Genomic DNA, 16,559 nt, shown 5'->3' with positions numbered 1-16,559 from the left:
GCCAACCTAGCGGTTTGAAAGCATGCAAATGCAAGTAGATCAATAGGGACCACCTCGGTGGGAAGGTAACAGCGTTCCGTGTCTAAGTTGCACTGTTCATGTGACCACGGAAGATTGTCTTCGGACAAAACGCTGGCTCTATGGCTTGGAAACGGGGATGAGCACTGCCCCCTAGAGTCGAACACGACTGGACAACAATTCTCAAGGGGAACCTTTACCTTTACCTTTTCAGCTTTTATTATTTATACTGTTTATATATTTTCATTGTATTTTTATGATTGTTAGCCGCCTAGAGTGGTCCTGACCCGACCAGATAGGCGGGATAGAAATGAAATGAAATGAAATGAATGAATGAATGAATGAATGAATGAATGAATGAATGAATAAATAAATAAATAAATAAATAAATAAATAAATAAATAAATAAATAAATAAATAAATATTTATGGAGGCAGGCTCCGACAAGACTCTTAAGAGAAAAACTAACAAAAGTTTCGAGGAGGAAACCTTCCATTTGTTTTGTTTTTAAAATAGTGATGCAGCACATATGCGCTGTCCTAATACACACTTTAAAAGTTTTTCCCACTTCCTAGGAACTGCTATGGAGCTGAGGAAGTGTTTAATTTGCCAGTATCCTGAAGTGGCTCTCTTCTTAAGCCACTTCAGGAAATTGAGAGGCTGCTGCAGTCCAAGGATCACACCAAATGGTATACTGGACCACCTATTGACTCTGTTTACCTTGCTCCAGTTGCCAAATGTAGACAAGCCCTTAGACTCAAAGCAAGGAGACCCAAGGTAAAATTCCTACAGTATTGTGAAGCTTACTGGTTGACCTTCAGCCATTCAATAGAATACGGCCAAATCTATTTTACAGAGTTGTTGCGGAATTAAGATAGACATGGAATCATATAAACTGGCCGTGTGTATTCTTGGTATAAATAATGAGTAGTGTTGTCATCTGGATCACTGTAGTTCCTTGCCATTAATTTTTTACCCTACGAAGCCCCTCTCCACAAGTGACCCATTGTCATCTGGTTTGTACTAAATATGGGTTTATTTGTGAATCCAGCATGTCCGCTGGTGGTGGCAGCCTTGGTCAGCCTTCCAGTCGCTCCTGGAGTGCCGCCCTCTTTCCGCTCATCTAGCCACTTGGCAGCCGTGCAGGGTGACTGGTCCTCCCTCCCCTCTTCCTGGCTAGATGAGTGAAAAGAGAACAGCACTCCCGGAGCAATTGGAAGGCTGACCGAAGCTGCCACTGCTGCCAGACATGCAAATGGATGATCCAGCCTCAACCTTTCTGAAGTCCAGATGTGCGGGGGTATTCGTGTATGAATATGAATACCCACATCTCTAGTTTGCACACACACAAAAATACAGAGGAAAGCGAGGAAAAACAGTGGGAATGTGGAAAAAGAAGATATGACTTCACTCATAGTTTCACATTAGATACAGATTAAATATTTATTATAAGAGGAACATATTCTTGTGTATGTTTCCTTGCCAGATGCAATTTTTACTAGAGTACATGTATTAATCTGTTCTTTTATACTGAAATATATCTGCTATCGCTCAACCGCTGTTTGTCAAGGGAATGATCCATGTTTGTATTTTTCACTTTTCTATTCCCTCTCAATCCAGTGATCATAGTCTCCCATCCAAGTACATCTCTATACATCTGTGCAGCTGATAATCCATGCAGCTGCAGTCCACATTGCTTATGCCAAATAAAAGTTGCTAGTCTTCAGAGTCCAACAAGTCTCTTTGCTGATTTTGCTGTAAAAGACTAACAGAACCACCTCTTTGAAAACTTTGGACAATGTTTGAGTCAGAAAAATACATATTTTAAAGCAAGTGCCAATGCAAATATGACAAATGCTCTCACATAACTCTACCTTTCCATATTTTATTTCTGCCTCTCACCAATAAAAGCACTTTCTATACCCCTTGCCATCAGTTGCCAATAAAAACACTTTCTATAACCCGTGCCACAACAGCTGCATTTTTGTTTTCCTGGTGTGGGTTATATTGCTGTGTTGAATTGGATTGTTAGTCAGTACAGATATATAAATCAGTACACTTGCTTTGCTGTTAGGACCACTTCGGTAGAACCTACATTCAAATCAACAGCTCCAAGAGGCATTATATACTCCTGTGTATATGCAAATGTCGTTTTAGTCCTTCCAGAAAGACCCTGTCATTTCCTTATCATTATTTAAAACTGCTTTCCAGAAATCTTAAGATTCACTGCAACTATCTACCCACAGGAAGATCCTAGGTACAGTACTCATTAGCTCAGTTCTAGATCTCAACAGAAGATAAAATGGAACTTACATTTTCTGGAAGCACAATAGAAGTACATAATATTGCCATTTGGAGTCTGTAGCAAAACCAATCATGTTCATGGTACGTTCTGTATTAATAATTTTGTTTCAATGCTAGCAGTGATTACCCTGCTTTGTGCAAGTGTCTTTTGCTGTTACATTATCCCTCCTTCTTTCCTACGGCTCTACCATTTTCTATGTCCTGTTTGCCAGCAGCAAGGAGGCTAGGTCCCTCTAAAACTGCAGCATTTACTCAGATATCTGAGAGGGTGCATTTCTTTAAAATTATACATGAATGAACAGGACCAATCAGAGGTCAGAGATTGCATTCATTGGTTTAATACACTTCAAGACAGTATCAATCTTATTTCGGGCAAAACAGTGACTACATATTTTGCTTCAGGTCTCTGCTTCTATAAGGATTAGAGTCTTGGTTAGTTGTTATTGTTTGAAAGTAAAGTTGGCAACCTGGGCCAGCTAGTCATCTTAAGCATGACTAGGATCTGAGTTGCTGTTGTTTAGTCTTTTAGTCGTGTCTGACTGTTTGTGACCCCGTGGACCAGAGCACGCCAGGCCGTGCTGTATTCCACTGCCTTCCGGAGTTGGGTCAAATTCATGTTGGTAGCTTTGAGATGCCTTTTTGTCCATTTATTTGTAACCTGAGTAGAGCCAAATAAATGGGCAAAAAGGCACCTAAGGTTAAAAAATCCAGAGGTTAATAACAATAATCATGCGTCGTCAAGTCAATTCTAACTTATAATGACCCTTTTGAGGATTTTCCAGGTTTTTTAAAAAAACATTCAGAAGTGGTTTATCATTCTTTTTCTCTTGGGGCATCCTGGGAATGTGCAGCTTGCCCAAGGATACACAGGCTGGCTTTACTCATAAGAGGCACAGTGGGGAATTGAACATCTGGTTCTGCAGCCAGATACCTAAACCAGTGAGCTCTTCAGCCATTTGGAGGTTAGCCATCACTATATCCTAGGATCATAGTATAATGAAGTTGCATTAAACAGGAGTCCAATCTCCTGTTTAATGCAGGAATACAAATCAAAGGATATCATTATGAATACATCACATTTTCTCTTATGGAAGCTCTGATTAAAGCAAGAGAAAGAAACAAAAAAAGGGAAGGAATGAGGGAGAAGGAGGAGGAGGGAGAAAAGAGAAGGGATGAAAAGGAGGATTCTGTAAATTATCTCCTGTTCCACTGATGCAAGCTGTTTCATCGGGGGCACTGAATCAGAGCTTAAAAACCAGAACCAAAGATCGAAAAAGTTCCTTTTCTTGATTGCAGATTCCAGATCCTCTGTTCAACATGGTCAGACTCTTCTAAGGTCTTAGGTGGATCCCTCTGCCCTTGGATCAATAAGCAACAATTTTCATTCATTGTGTCCCCCACCCCCTGTCATCTGGATGCAGCTCCCATGTATTCCTGAAGCCAGCTCAACGGGATGGTGATGTCTTTGCAGCCCAGCCAGCCCGGCCAACTTGAGACAGTGCCTTGGGCCCTAGTAGAAAAGGAAGAAGAAAATGCCACTGCATCTATGAACTAGACTTTGACAGGACAGCCCTTCAGACAGAAAACTATTTTCTGTTAAATAAACTAAAGCACTCAACTGCTTTATGCAAAACATCCATAACTGGGTTAACTCCTTCTATAACCAGCTATGGGGGAGGATTCGATTTGCATTACCCACCTACCTCTGCTGCAACCCTGCCCGCTCATAATTCATGTTAGTTGCAGAGAGAAAAACACAGTGGGTATTAGAGCTACAGTTTTCCTCATCTACAGTAATAATCATTTCTACACAAAACATATCATACTGAAAGCTAGACTGGATTAGTGGAAGAAACGTCAATAATTTAAGATATGCAGATAAAAATATCTTACTTTTAGAAAGCAGCGGTATCTTGGAAATAACTGTAAGGGAAAGTGAAAGAAGAAAGTGCTAAAGCAGGATTGCAGCTGAATGTTGAGACAAGAAAAATCATGACTACTGAAGAAGTGCACAACTTTAAGGTTGACAATAAAGATATTGAAATTGCTAGAGATTTTGTCTACCTTCATTGGATCCAAATGCAGACTGCAGCTGAAAAAATCAGAAGACTGGGACTAGGACGGACAGCAGTGAAGGAACTAGAGAAGATCATTAATTGTGTTTCATTGGAGAGCAAGACCAAGATAATCTACACTCTTGTATTTCTGATCACTATATATGCGTGTGAAAGCTGAACAGTTAAGAAAGGTAACAGGAAAGTAACTAATTTGTTTAAAGTGTGGCCCTGGAGGAGAGATTTGCAGATACCCTGGACTGCCAGAGAGACAAATAAGCGGGTCAAATCAAGCCTGAACTACCCTGTTTCCCTGAAAATAAGACCTAATCTGAAAATAAGCCCTAATATGATTTTTCAGGATGCTTGTAATATAAGCTCTACCCTCAAAATAAGCCCCAGTTAAGTGAAACCCTGCCCTCCACCATTGTGCAGCAACCAAAAGAAGATGACATTACTGTATTTGAATAAATGTAGATTGTTGTACATGAAAAAAAAAATTAAAACATCCCCTGAAAAGAAGCCCTAATGCGTTTTTGGGAGCAAAAATTAATATAAGACCCTGTCTTATTTTCAGGGAAACACAGTATCTCTGGAACCTGAACATTGAAACTGAGGCTGTCTTACTTTGGGCACATCATGAGAAGACAGGATTCCATGGAGAAGACAATAATGCTGGGAAAGGTGGAAACAGCAGGAAAAGAGGAAGACCAAAAATGAGATGGAGCACTCATTCATAGGGTCGCCATGAGTTGGAGGCAACAGTAACAGTAATAAATGCTCAGAGCTGGTTGGGTTGTACCACGGCTGCAGAATAAAAGGAAATACTAGAAATAAACAATGTTTTATAGCTTGAAGGTCCCAAATATATCACCCAGTTAACAGCATCACTTCTTATCTGGGCCAAGGTTCAACATATTAGTCATCATCCATTATTTTGCTATCTCCAGACTGTGGTTGGAGAAATCTGCTACCTCACCTGGAAGAAATACAAAAGAGAAGAACAACTGGGTGTCAACACCATACTGATGACATCTCACTTTGAATCTCTGGTTGACCTCATTCAATGTAATCCTGCTTATATCCGGCCCCATATCCTCATCTGGAGTGAACTACAAAGCAATGCTGGTATACGTGCAGATAACATCAGTTTACAATTTCTCAATGGCAAGTTTTCTTAAGGATTCTTTCACCTATCTGAAAGAATGTTCCACTAATACAGTTCTAAAGGATAGTATGTATGAGTGCACTGCACACATACCTTTAGAAAATAAATACCTTCCTAGAGATCTGAATTCTTATTCCTAATTTCTTTTGTCTTGAAGGGTGCACTTCAAGAATCTTCAAGAGCAGTTTAGTGATTTCTATATGGGGGGGACGGGACACATGGACAGACTTGAATAGTACTGAGACTATTAGAAACATGAGGGAAAGGTCTGTTGCAAAATAACCCTGAAGATCCCATTACTTTGATGTAGAATATTACCATAAATAATACTAATCGGTTGTTCCTTCCAATGGTAAAAAAATGTAGGCATAATATTCAAGGTGTAACATTCAAACCAGATAAAAACGCGATGCTTCACATAGCCCTGGAGTTAGGCTAGATTCGCTAGAATGTAATATGTGTATGTGTGTGTGTCTGTAACTGTGTATGGACATGTGAGCGCTACATTAATTCTGACTTAAGCAAACCTTTTCAGGGTTTTCTAGGTATAGAATACTCAGAGGTGGTCTACCGTTCCCCTCTTTTGGGGACAATCTGGAACTGTGCAGTGTGCCCAAGACCACACAGGCTGGCTGTTTTCCCTGGAGGCACAGTGAGGAATCAAATTCCCAACCGCTGTCTCTGCAGTTAGATAGCTAAACCATTGAGCTATTCAGCCAGCTGCAACATAGTAAGCAAAATCAAATTAAAACCTGTGGGTACTCACAAAATTTATTCACATAATACATTTGGAAGTCACCATCTTTCTTCTTGATCTACTGCTCAGTGTTTCCAAAATGCCCCTCAAAGCAAAGATAGAACACAAATGTAAACAGACACATAATCTCTAGGAGTTCTAGGTAAAGGTAAAGGTTCCCCTTGACATTTAGTTCAGTCGTGTTCAACTCTAGGGTGCGGTGCTCATCCCTGTCTTCAAGCCATAGAGCCAGCGTTTGTCCGAAGACAGTTTCCGTGGTCACGTGGCCAGCGCGACTAGACATGGAACGCCATTACCTTCCCACTGAGGTGGTACCTATTTATCTACTCACATTTTTACATGCTTTCGAACTGCTAGGTTGGCAGGAGCTGGGACAAGTGATGGGAGCTCACTCTGTTGCGTGGATTCGATCTTACGACTGCTGGCCTTCTGACCTTGCAGCAAAGAGGCTTCTGCAGTTTAACCCGCAGCGCCACCACGTCCCAGGAGTTCTACCCAAGTCTTAAACTGATTATAGATTTGATTGATTTTTGAATTACAACTGAGCATACAGTATAACCATAAAGGAAGGAGAGGAAGGTAATTTTTTTATAATTTGAAAACAAATAGCATATGGATGGTAGGCTTATGTTAAAGAAATCCAAATGTCCAAACAGCTGTTTGCTGTGGCTTGCAAGAGGTGGCACTTTCAAACACAGTGAGGAAAATAAGAGTTTCAGTTCAGTAGCTAGAAACCTACTGGAAATTTGTCTCTGTGTAAGAGCAATTGCAGATATGGCCGCAGTTAATTGACAAAGTGTCAGACGTGTCAGACGCAAGAGGTGCAATTGATGCATGATTGGGCATGCATCTCACATGCCACCAGCATCTTGGCCGTTAGCTACTTCATTCAGCTTCTGCAATTGCTCCAACACTCACATAAATATCCAAAGGAATTTTGACCATCACATAATATGTGGGAGTATTGGAAACTATTTTTAATGGCTAATTTCCCATTAACATCTCAAGTCAGTAGCTTGGTTTGCCCAGGAGTGCCTACTCACTGCCTGTCCCACATCAGAGTGCTGCATGTGTGGCACCAATCCACTCTGAAACATACATGAGTACCCACAAAAATAATTCTGTAAAAAAAAGGCCAGCAACATGAATTTCAAAAAGAAAAGAAAAGAACAAATAGCAAGAAGGAGAAAAGTCCCCTACTACTTTGATCTACCCAATCAACTCACATATAAGGCAGTTAGTTATTCACCCTACATTCACACACACAGAGTTGAGTATTGAAGAATCTTGAGTAGTTGCCTAGAAGAAAATGGAAACAATTCTAGAATGCAGCCAGTCTAAGGAGCAATGTACCACCGCCTGGATTTGTAATGGTTGCTGGGTGAGGGGGCTGGGGAATAAGGTAAGGTTGATGTGAATCCTCCTCGGGGCTCAGCACCTGGAGCTTCCCGGAGAAGATTTGTCTTTCATTGGAACTTCAGCTATTAATGTCTCTATACTTCTTTCTTCAGCAACTGGCACCAAGTATTTTTATTCAAACGTCAGCTTTTTAAATCTCTCAAATACCAAAGCAAATGTCAGTGATTCATAGGGGTGCCTTGACCAACTTGAGCACATCTGGGGTATTACTGAACTGTGTCTGTTGCAGTAACTTACAGATATCCTGATGTGTCACTTGTTTGACACTTTTTCCTGAACCTGGGACACCTCCTTAAATATAAAGCGCAGCTAGAGCTTGGGAATAATTTGTTGGTTTTAATGAATCAAATTTTTATTTTTTTATTTTTCTTTTCTTTATTTATGGACCACAGGCATAATGGGAGCAATTTCACATTTTAACCTAATTTAACACTTTAAAATTGACATTAAGGATTTTCTCACTTTGTTCATCATTAATTATCACAGTGACCTCAGCCATGAGCTGGGCAGTTTTGCCATAATTGTTAAAGGTTACTTGACACACTAATTCCTCTGGTACCTAATTGAAGGAATGTTGGGGTAGGGTAAGGGTTCACTTCTTACAGCAAGGGACTGTTAAAAATATTACATAGCAGTTGGGATCAAAAAGCTCAAGTGAATAAAAGTCCATTGTCTTATTGTAGAATAAAATGCAACCCCTTAATTAATTCATTCAAATAGTCCTTTTTCAGAGAAGGGCACAATAATATGCTCTCTCCCTGCCTGTTTTTTTTTTTTCATTTTTTAAAAAACCCAACCCTGTTACAATGCAGCATAATAATATACTTGTCTACTCAGAAATAAGTTCCAGAAGTTCCAGAAATCAAGTCAATGCAGCCTGGTCCTAGGTGAATGATACAGGATTGCAGCCATTTCCATTAAGCCATTTTCCCCCCAAATGTTTCAATATTTTTTTTTTCATCTTGTGGTCCTTAAACATCCAAAATGGGGAAATTTATAGAGGTTACAAAAAAAGACATCAAGGTGCGTCATGGTAAATTATATACGGTCTCAGTGTATATGCAGAATACAAATCCATTTTAGAACATGGTGGCTTATTAATTCCGACATCAGTTGCTTTCTTCAATGCAAACAGCTAGAGGAATCTTTATTTCACTTCATGATTAGTTCATAAGCGGAAAATGTTACTTTTCCGCGAAAAAGGCCGTTGTTATTTCTGTTTTTTGCTCCTTTGCTACCTGACCAATCCTAATGTGAGGCATTATATTCATGAGGTTTTAAAAGTTGATCTTTTCCATCTGCTTTTCATTGTTATGTGCCATCAAGTCGCCCTCGACTTGTGGTGACCCCATGAAAGAATGATAATCAACAGACCTGCTCAGCTCTTGCAAACAAGCCTATGGCTTCCTTTAGGGCAGGGGTCTCAAACATACAGCCCGGGGGCCATTTGCAGCCCGCCGGATGATAGTTTGCGGCCCCCGCCTTGCCTTCCCCCCCTGAAGTGCCCACACATCCTCTGCTGTCAAGAGTAAAAAAAAAAAAAAAAAAAAAAAAAGGCTCACCTCGCTCGCCGGCTCTCTCCCAAGACAGTGCCTCTTGCACCCTCCATCCAGAACTGCAGCCTGCCAGCTGGCTCGCCTCTCTGTCTGCCGGCTGCCTTTCCCCCCAAGCGCCCAAGCTGCTGCCGAGTGATGCCTGAGAGCAGAGCTCACTCCCAGCCTGTCCTAGAAGAGTGCCTCCAACAGCGCTGCCAACAGCAGCTGCCACCACCGCCACCTCTTCCAGGGAAACGGCTCTCTGGCTCTCTTTCTCTCTCGGCACCCCCAGCACCAGCCCAGCCAGTGGCTGCCTCAGTACCCAGCAGTGCTTCCTCCTCCTCCTCTTCATCCTGCTTCAGCTGCCTCAGCTCTGGAGGCTGCCTGGACTCGCCTCGCAAAGTTTGCTCCTCTGTCATGGTGTGGGTAGCTGCTGCTGCTGAATGCGCCTTTTTTTCAGGGGGGTCCTCAGAGGAAGGTTGCCAGACCTCTGTGTGTGTTGTTGTTGTTGTGCATGTGCGCACACCCATGTGCACCTGTGGGGGCCCCGCCCCGTTCTGTTTAATTTTGCGGGTATTGATGGGGGCTCTTCTCCTTTGGCAAGGCAATTCTATGAGGGTTTTTTTTACATTTAATGTCATGCCCTCCTCCCTCTTGGCTAGGCGGTCACCGGCGCTCCCTCCCTTCTCTGCTTCTTCATCCTGCTGGTGGTGGTGGTAGTGAAGAAGGAGCCAGATGGGGTTGTGGACGGTGCCAAAGGCTCACACGCTCCTCCTCCTCCTCCTCCTCAGAGCCCCACCCGGGCTAAGGAAACTCCTGGGTGGCTTCCTTGGGTTCTTGCTCCGCTTGGCAGAAAATCTGATGCGGCCCAGCCTCACCCAGACTCTGCCTCCAGTGGCCCCCAGGTAAATTGAGTTTGAGAGCCCTGCATTAAGACTTTCCCAGCCTGACAGTTTCCAGCATGTTGGATCCTACCATCCTTCACCAGCAACTTTATTATAGGAGTGATAGTCCATTTGGAAAAAGCACCAGATTGGAAAAGGTAAGTTTAAAACAGTAAAAAAAGTGCTTTTCAAGGAACCAATAACAAGTGTCACACTGAGGATCTACTGTGAAAATCTACATCATATTGCCTGTAAATCCTGCTCTTCATTCTAAACCTGATGACTGAATTGACAAAATAATTAACACTTAATCAACAAATTAAACAATTTAATCACCTCATGTTAACGAATCCCCCGGGTTCTAACATTCGGCACTGATAAACTATGTTTCAAACCTAATATTTCAAGCTCTGAGCCAGCCAGTATTGCACTTTGAAGTTTCATACCACCAAAGGAAGAATTATCCTTTTGAATTTAGTACTGAATTATCCTGAATTGTAGCTAGGTAGTTTCCCTCTCAGATTTAAACTCCTAATTCTCTGGGATTCCAAGTCACACAGGGAGCCTAAAGCAGGAGAGAAAGGCTGCCCACCACAGATGCTTCAATCTGTGAGGTGCTGGCAGGCACTATGTCTCCTAGGTGGACACTTTCCCAAGCTTCACTGAGTGAAGCTTGGGAAAAACACATTTTTGAACTATAAATCCCAAATTGCTTCATGAAGGGAGGGTTATTTCCATGTTCTACCCAAGAAGTAGGAAAGTAGAAGATTCCAGAACAAAAAAGAAAGAAACAAAGAAACAAAGGAAGAAAGAAACTCTTCTCTGGGCTCTGATATATAGCTGGAAGTAACTAGATCTCCCCCCGCCCCGTCTGCAGCCAAATCTTGTTCTGGACATGCAAACTGTGCTCCTGGTGTGGACTTGTCCTGAGCAGTATGAATACACATGCAGTATTTGCTCTTGGGCAACATTTCACAGGGCTCTGGATTTCTGCCAAAGAAACAGATAAATTCTACATTTGAGATAGACTGCCTTCATGCATTTTTAAAAATCCTTTGGGAATTAAATACACTTTTCAAATCTTATCAGATCTTTTGGAAACAGCAAGTGTGTGTGAACTTATCTTTACAAAACATCTTAAAACATAGGTATATAATTATGAAAGGTAACATTTTTCATGTTTAACTGGCCTAAATAATTTAGATCTTAGCCTCTGGTTTACAGATTCCAGGTTCTGGAACTAGAAATTCTGGTGTTCTTTGAAATGTTGGGCATTGTGATAAAATCCCATCTTTCGTCAAGCCCATATACATAGTGAGATTCTTGCATCAAAATCAAGAATCTTGTACCAAAAATAGCCCTGGACCAAACAAACAAACAAGTAGAATGGCAACAAAGAAAACTGGAACATGGAATTATGAACAAGTGACTATTTAGGGGGAAATCTGGAAAATTCAAATAGCAATTTAGCTGGAACTATGAGTGTTTCCTAGGCGTTAATGGGAAAGCTCTGGAATGCATGTTTCAGCCTAACTTATTTCTGATCAACTATTTCATTAGAAAGATTTTTATTTTGAGTTTGTGAAGTATTTGTTTGAAGCTAGAGCCTTTGAGAGTAAGAAAAATGTATAGAGTAAAAATGCATAGAGTAATAATGCCTTGGATGTCATTTTAAGAAGAAAATGCTTTGAAGAACAAACTCATGTATCTTGAATTGTGCAACATCCATGTTTGTGAACAAACTTGCTTGTTTGGGATTTCATGAAATCACAGAAGACATTATCCTGATTTCAAGCAAGAAGGTCCAAGAAGTGTAACGTTTACCTCTTGACTGGATCTCTGTTATTGCAGTAGGTGAATGTAGTCCAAGAGGAGAGCTGGCTGCAGATCTCAAAATAGAACCATTTTAAATCCAGCTGTGGGAAGCCAAGAAAAGTGTGAAATTATTATAATTGAATAGAGAGTACTGCAAGAGGTCGGTATGATAATAAGACTGTTCTAAATACCATTACAGAATCAAAATGAGAGCAGATCCCATTTAAGACTATGAAACTAAAGTTGGCTGAACAAGTAAAAATTACTTACCTATTCTTGCAGATGAAATGACTTGATTCTAAATTGTTACACATCACTGAGTATATTTTATTAGTTGCTATGATGGGTTATGTGCATTTTTTTTGCTGCTACTTTTATGGAGGTGTTTTAGGATTGGGGGTATGGGCAGGTGAGGATTAACGGAGCCAGTATAATTCTGCAAATGTTTGGCATTGTATGGCAAAAATGACTGAGCAGAAAACAGGCCATGTTGTTTGGGAATGCTGGGAGCTGTAATTCAACAAATGAACTTTTTAAAGCTCTGGGATAGAAAGAAATGAGAAAGAGAACGAAGTGAAAAATGAGGAGGAAAGTTAATTCAAGGAAGGCATGTGCGAACATCTGCCCAGCTGGGAGGAGGTGGCTGAGATTAGAATTTGGAGAATGATAAGAAAATATATCTACAATCAGCTAGCAAGACGTGTAGACACAGAGTGAGGAGACTAACAAAGGAAGAAAAAGTAGTATGGGAACACTTTTCAAAAGGCATTAGACACAACATTCCTTACAAATGACATTAGAGTTTAAAGAAACACAGTGACCTTCCATTCATTCCAGACGGGAGCTCTCAAAAGCCATTTCCAGTGGCTCTGGTAGGTAAGTGGGAGAAGAGATGGAGGTTTTCCATGAATGGTTTTGCAGAAGAAATTAAATGTCAAGCACATTTTATGACCTGCTGTGAAATAAAGGCGTAACTGGGCACATTCTGGAAGGTATGACAAAAGTGTTTGGAGAGAACACAACATGTTTCCAGTTTAAATAATCAGTTTCAGTCTTAAATGTATAACCAAAGATTCATTTGGAGTACTGAGAAATTACATGTGCTAATATGCATAATATGAACAGTAACTTTTAAAAAAAGCTGCAGTACACCTGTTTCTTGGTAATATTCAGACAGACATGTTGTATTTTATACATTTTACCCATGCAAATTGTTTAATGCTGGATTTTTATAGCTCTCTGAGGGAGCACCAGACCCGCATTTCTGAAGACTCTTGCACTAGCACAACTGAAATGATAGATGCTGGATTTCTGGGCAGGAAATAGTAACATAAGGAATGAATATCCAGATTAATAAGACTGGCCAAGATCCAGTGAATTCTAGCTGGACATTTTCCATGATCATTTTGAGGAGATCTAGGGAATGAACGGATCTCCCAGATGTTTTTGGACTACAACTGCCATCAACCCTAACACAACTAAGGGCTCAATCACACATGAGAAAAGAATCCCAGTTATACTGATTTTTTTCACACCTCTGTTGTACTGATACATTTTTTTCAGCTATCAGTTGGTATATAAATATCAGAGGGAGCATTCACATTGTTTTTAACCATATCAATTCATTTCTTTTTATTTAAACTGTGCCCAGAAACCCAACCCCTTCACAAAGGAAATAAATTGACAGTACACACTGAAATTATAAGGAATGAAATAATATATCATTGGTACAATTTTAAACAACCCTCCCAGTGAGGGGGAAATAAACCAATTGCCAGGGCAAATGAATCTTTGTTGGCCTTGCATCACATGAATGAAAAAATATGAAACAATCAGCCATCTAAATAAATAACGACCATCATAGTTACCTGTAACTAGAGTTAATATATATTAAAAGAAGGTATATATATATTAAAAGGTATATATATATATATATATATATATATATATATATTAAAAGAAGGTATAAGGAAGCCACTCTTCAGATGTATAATGAGGAGGAAGTTAGTTTATCTGCATGTATGCATGGCTCTCCTGCAAGCAGAAGTCCTGACTATGCATAGTGTGCTTATCCTTATACAAAGAGGTCCTTGCTAGAGATGGGGGTATTTGCATACAAATACGAATACTCCCTGCACAGGTGGTGATAATGATCCACTCACAATTCTGCCACTGCTGCAGCCTCCGCAGAGTCTTCCAATGGCTCCAGAGATTGTGATCGGCTCGCCACTCCTGGGAGGAGGCGGGATGACAAGCCTCTCTGTCAGGTTGAAGAGTGGCTCACAGATTGCAATCTCCAGAGCCATTGGAAGGCTCCACAGAGGTCGCGGCAATGGCGGAATTGTGGGTGGACCGTCCAGCCCCATGAAGCTGGACCCTTGTTATCACCACCTGTGCGGGGGTATTCATATGCTACTGCTTCTTGTGCAAGTAGCATACAAGTCAGAATTGACTTGGTGGCATGCAATTATCAAGAACTGCTGGATAGCTCAGAGGTTTAGGTATCTGGCTGCAGAGCCAGAGGTTGAAAGCTTGATTTTTCCACTGTGCCTCCCTGACAGGGATTGGACTCGCTAATCCAAAGGGTCCCTTCCAGCAATGATAAGTTAAGCTGTTTGCATCATGTTTGCTTTGACACTAATAGTATCGAAACCATGGATGCCATACCTGCATCTGAGGCAGTGTTGTTTCAAAATGTGGGGCTAGGTGTTCCCAAAGGCTTTTTGCATCTCTGAAGACCTTACTACTACTTCTATGTAGCTGCTACCTCTGCTCATTCATGTCCGTCCCCCCCTAAGCTAGCAATCTTGCCTAATCAGAACCACTTTCTGGACTAGGTCTGTGTTGTCTTCAGAAAAAATGCCATATTAAAGCAGAGCAAAAGGCTTGTGAATTGGTCTCATGCAGCACCCACCTACCTTTTTGCTACAGAGGAAATATATAGGAATAAAGACTAAAAGCTGAGTCCAGCATCACCACAGACAATAAAATAAAATAGGAGAGAGAAACAAACAAACAAACAAACAAACAAAAAGGAACGGCAACTGTTCTAATTTGGTGTGTGTGTGACATCATGTGAAACAACAGGCGTGACTACATATTGCACTGGTCTGCTTCTTTGCTCAATTCAAGGAGCTGTTTTTGACATCTAAAGACCTAAATGGCTCAGGACCTCCATATCTAATGGAACATTTCTCCTTGAAGCAATCAACCCACCCCCTCTGCTTCTCACAATATGTGGCACTGAAGTGTCAATGCCAAGAGAGGCCAGAAAATCCTCAGCTAGAAATCAGGCATTTTCTGCCCTGCCCCCTCCCCACTGCTGGTGGTTCACTAAATACCAACCCTTTAGAAAGATGTTGAAAACCAAACTCTTTTGGACAGCCTTTGACAGTCTTACACCTGAAGACCTCTGAGCATTGTTGTTTTAGGTTTGATGGTGAAGATAACAAATAAGGGTTGATTTTAATTTAATTGTCATGATTTAGCAGAGGATATTAAGCCACTTGTTTTTCGTTATTATGTTTTGTAGTTTGTTGATAATTAGTATGTTTAACTGTTGACTTTGTTGTTGTTTGTTATATGATATCCTGGCTATTTCTACACTGCCCAGAGAGTGCCAGTTCCCTATGAACCAGTATAACAAACAAACAAGCAAGCAAACAAACAAAGAAACAAATATTGAGGTAGGATTAAAAGAGACATGTAGATCCAGTCCTAGAGAAAAAGAATGAACAACATTTCTGAATATTGTTCCTTCTCATTGCTCCTCTTACTGTTCACATTGGCAGAGATAATCCTATGGGAAATGACAGCAAGGAGGAAGAGGGCTTGAAGATCCAGGGCCTGACAGTGTGTGTGTGTGTGTGTGTGTGGGCTATGGGACTGTGACTATCGGCAGGTCCCTGAAACTGCCATTCTCTGATGTTAACTCTAAGGAAGGCATTTCATCTTCAGTTCATTAGCTTCTCCTCAAGTCCCAGAAGCTGATCTCTACACAGCAGTGTCAGTAACTACTGCTAACATCTTATAGGTAAAAGAGGGCAGCAAGAGGGCATACGAGTGCTAGAAATCCTATGACTGATTTTACTTTCTGGCAAAGGTGGTTCAAACTTTTCGGGTGAGATGCACACTTCCTGACGTCTGGCTGCTGCCATGGTTGTAGATAGTATCTCATCCTCCTACATAGTAAGGAGCTAAAATGAATCCTTGTTTGCTTGTTATATCTGGCTTTATTGCACAGTGACATGTGATTTCAATTCTGAAAATGTATTGTTTGGAATGATATCACTTATATGATTGGCGATTGGCTTTTGAACATATGAATTATATATGAAAAGAGTTCTTTCCTTTCATTTCTGTGACCTTCCTCAAATATTGTTCTCTTTCTCCGCCCCCCTATGTGTGTGTACAGTTAGTGTCATGGCAACATGTAATAGAAGGGGACAGACACTTGCATATAAAAAAATTACTTCAAAATTTTAATTAATGTAAATGTATTGACACAGTTCTAAAATACCGTTTTATATTATTTCAAGGTTATTATAAACATAATGTTTAATAACAATTGAGGGACGTGGTGGCGCTGCAGGCTAAACTGCAGAA

The 16,559-nt window shown here is 40.7% G+C and overlaps 1 long non-coding RNA gene across 1 annotated transcript; it reads right to left on the bottom strand.

Moving 5' to 3' along the window:
• Positions 1 to 1,289: 1,289 nt before the first annotated feature.
• On the bottom strand, positions 1,290 to 16,242 carry LOC144587002 (uncharacterized). The gene is made up of 3 exons (XR_013542122.1): positions 6,311 to 16,242; positions 4,026 to 5,355; positions 1,290 to 3,832 (listed from the first exon to the last, which is right to left on the bottom strand). It is a non-coding gene; the product is annotated as an uncharacterized LOC144587002 (long non-coding RNA).
• Between the last annotated feature and the right edge of the window lie 317 nt (positions 16,243 to 16,559).

This window comes from Pogona vitticeps, chromosome 2 (assembly GCF_051106095.1).
Source record: "Pogona vitticeps strain Pit_001003342236 chromosome 2, PviZW2.1, whole genome shotgun sequence".
Classification (NCBI taxonomy): domain Eukaryota; kingdom Metazoa; phylum Chordata; class Lepidosauria; order Squamata; family Agamidae; genus Pogona; species Pogona vitticeps.
Note: the sequence above shows the minus strand (reverse complement) of the source record. Positions and strands in the feature narration are given on the sequence as shown.